The sequence below is a fragment of the Vigna radiata genome, chromosome 2 (assembly GCF_000741045.1).
Source record: "Vigna radiata var. radiata cultivar VC1973A chromosome 2, Vradiata_ver6, whole genome shotgun sequence".
Classification (NCBI taxonomy): Eukaryota; Viridiplantae; Streptophyta; class Magnoliopsida; order Fabales; family Fabaceae; genus Vigna; species Vigna radiata.
In genome coordinates, this window is record NC_028352.1 from 21832741 (window position 1) to 21836585 (window position 3845).

A 3845-nucleotide genomic window follows, 5' to 3' on the forward strand; every position below is an offset into this window, starting at 1 on the left:
TCATGCATAAAGTGTTTCTTCCTAGACTAGTATCTTTCTACAATATGTATGGGGATGGTGTTTTATAAGTTGTTCTGGAATGATCGTTCCTTCATTTGCCTCCTTCCATTCTCTCTTCACCACCTTTCCTCCATTTTTCATTCTTTTTGCACAAGATCCTTGAATGGACGTGGGAATCTGTATTTTAATTGCTCCTTCTTGTATAAGCTAGTCAGCATGGGAGGTGACACTCGTCTCCTAACTTAAATGCATTTGGTAATTGATTTGTAAAGTACGATTTATATCCACTTATATACACTAAATGAATCTTATTTCTAATCGATATAACACTTTCAACGCCTCCTCATGTCAAGTTATATATACATTTTGTATGTGGAACTAGACATATGAGTGCTTCGATAACAGTTCGATAGCGAGTAGAAAAATAGATCTAAAAGACAATAAATTTTGTTATGATAGACTCTAACTCATAACTTCATACTATGTTAAGGTGAGGATTATACCCAATATGAAATTTTCTTATCTCTAGTCGATGTCAGACTAGACATTAATAGATGGTTCGATAGCAATTCGATAGCGAGTGGAACAATAGATCCAACAAACATCATATTCGATTTGAGACTTTCAACGCTCCCTCACGACAAGGTATATACATCTCGTGCGTAGAACTAGACATTAATGAATGGTCTGACAAAGGCTCGATAGGGCTATGTTGGAAGACTCACATCAACTAGAAATAAGGCGATATCACAGTGTATAAGAGTGTAAACCCCACCTTACAAGTCTATTTTGTGAAATTGAATTAGACTTAAAGTTCGCTTCTTAACATGATATCAAATCATGAGTTAGAGTCTATCTTAACAAAATTTGTACCAAAAGTTTGTCAGCGCTACCCAGCCTTAGGTGAAGAGCTCCCCAAATGTAATTATTAGTGTTTTTTGAATGTTTTGTGGATTGCTCAACCATGTTGGCATGCAGCATCAGATCTATGCCAAGTTTGCATGAACTGCCCTATCAACCTATACTCACCTTTGATTCATGTTCCCAACACATAAAATTGACATTGTGTTAAATTTCTTGTTGTCAACACCTTGCTCCATGCCAACATGGTCGAGCAATCCACAAAACATTCAAAAACCACTAGTAATTATGTTTAAGGAGCTCTTCACCTAGGGTTGGGTAGCATTGACAAACTTTTGGTAATTTCCACTAGTAGTTCAATTGGACTCCCTAGGATGGTTTTGCCTGTGTTTTTGGTGACTTTTTACAATTTTTGAGATAGGTGAGTGAGTTTAATGGTCATGTGTATCAAAATCCATTAAAATTCCATGATGAGAACATATTTTGGTTCAATCCATGAATATTAACATTGAAAGAAGATGTCGTGAATTGGAAATGTTCGATATAATTCATTACAATAATTTTTTAAAATATTAATGTTAGCATGATTGGAAAGTGGACATTCCATAATTTTATCAAGTAGACATTCCTCTCCTCACGAGTCAATCTTCCATTCAGAACATCAACAAACTTGGTTTTGAAAGAATATTGCACACACAACTGCATAAAAAAAATCCACGTTAGGATAATCCAAAAAATAATTAACAAAACAAGAAACACAAATTGGCAAAGAGGAAAGGGGAAAGGGAATAGTGGAAATACCTTGCTCTCATCACCGGAGTTTTCCATTTCCCACAACAAAATCAAAGGAAAGGAGAACATGTTTCTCGTCGGGTTGCTTTGCCGAAGAAGATGAAGCTAAAATAAAGAGAAACATAAGAGAAAAGAGAAAGCTTGAAGAAAGAAAGGTGAGGGCTTGAAGAGAGAAAGGAGTTAGCTTTAAAAGAGAAAGGAAAAAGCTTGAAGAGAGAAAGGAGAGAGCTTGGAGAGAAAGCTTCACCGGAGTTTCGTCGGAGAAGATGAAGCTTGCTTCGTGAGAGAGAAAGAGAGAAAGGAAAGAAAACACACGCAAAATGAAAACAAAAATGCACAGTGGAGGAAAATGAAAACAAAAACGAGAAGGACATCTTCGGAAGCCAAATCCATTGCCAACTTTAACGAAAAAAAAATATATTTTAAATGATCAAATAGCCTTTTAACACGTAGCATTATAAAATATGTTGTCAAATTTGCGTTGTTGAAATATCACGATCCAAACAAATACCTTTTGAAACACTTAATCTAAAATATAAAAATATTTTCCAAAATAGTACTTTGGATGCCTTTTTCAAATCTAAAAATATTTTCCCAAACACTTATTCTAAAAAAAATAGAGAAGTGCAGGATTTTTACTAAAATTTTATTGAGGAGATCTACAATTGAAAGAGAAAAGGGGTAGAGGAAGAAACCTCCATTATTCCAAATCGAACTCACATCCGTTACATTACTTGCAACCCAAGACCATGCAGAGCATGACATCAAGAGAAACATAGCTGACTGACATGTTATTTATTCCGGGCATAGTACATGCCTACGGTGGTTGTACCATTCTACTACCTATTAAGCTAAAACGCGGCCCAACGCCTTGGACACGCTCCGGTAAATTGCGTCGGAAACGGACGCCACAGACACCTCCAACTTGGACTTAATCACATTGGATTGTATGCTATCACTGTAGCCATTCTGAACATCGCGGTATCTATCCCACAGCATCACTCCCCCATAGTTGGAGGCTTCCTTCACGTGCGGAAGCACCTCGTCGATGAGGACCTCCGGCGGAATGTAACCATCGCCAGCGCTGGACGCTGCTGGCACCCCCAAGAAGAGCGAGTTGTTGGAGGCGACCAAGTCGACCCACTTGTCCCAGGACTCCAAGAGGGCGTTGGTGCCACCGGTGTAGGAGCAACTAGGGTTATTGTAGAACTGAACGAAGATATAATCGAAGAGTTTGGTGGCGATGGCTTTGTCGAGATAGTTGATTGGGTCTGTTGGGCACTGAGGGGCTGCGGATAAGTAAAAGTAACGCCCCGTCGTTTGCCGTAAGAAATCGAGTTCCCTTGCAAGATCGTCCCAGTAATTATTCTCCGCATTATGCCGTCCAGCGTGACGCCTCCAAGTGGACCGTATTCGCCGCTTAGGAAGTTGGTGTAGAGGTAGTCGGCCACGCTCTTTGCGTCCTCCGCCGAGCTCAGCCAGTACGCTCCAGTGGCTCCTCCAATTGAAAGGAGCACCTTGATGCCTTTGTTCTGTAACCAATAACAAACACAGACACCAACAATACCCCATTAAAGGAAGCACTCTGATGGTTCAAACACGATTTGAGACAGACTTAGGAATTAAAATTTTCAGAAAAACTAATGGATATTCCTGAGATCCGAGTGTACCTGGCAGTAACTAATTTGGGGCTGTAGATCGGCGCAACTTCTCCATGAACCATCGCCGCAGTGACCGGCGAAGTTCACAGCTGGCGTTCTCCCTGAACCGAACTGGTTGAGGAAAGCGAGGAGCACAATGGCGTACTTTCCACTGTTACATGTGGTTATCAATTCGCCTTCTCGAGCGTCTTGGCCCCAGTACACAGCAATGCCACCATTGTCAGCGCGTGAAGAAGAGAAGGTGAGGGATACGAGAAGTATGATCAAAGCAAGTCTTTGAGGTGCCATTGCTTACTGTTATGGCTTTCTTGTTTGAGTGTAGAAGAAACAGAACCAACCTATTTAAGGTCGTAAAATCTTGTCCAAACAAATGGTTTTAAGTGATAAAAATAACAATTTAAAATAAAATAAAAAATTATTGGTATTTTAATTGTATGTATTTTGTTATTTAATTTTAATTGTTAATTTTGTGTTTCGTTTGTTTATATAAATGGGCAATATTTAATAATTGTTGTTAAAATATTTTTTTTT

General features: G+C 39.0%; 1 pseudogene; it reads right to left on the reverse strand.

Moving 5' to 3' along the window:
- Nucleotides 1-2285: 2285 nt before the first annotated feature.
- LOC106756643 lies at nt 2286-3638 on the reverse strand (annotated as a pseudogene).
- Between the last annotated feature and the right edge of the window lie 207 nt (nt 3639-3845).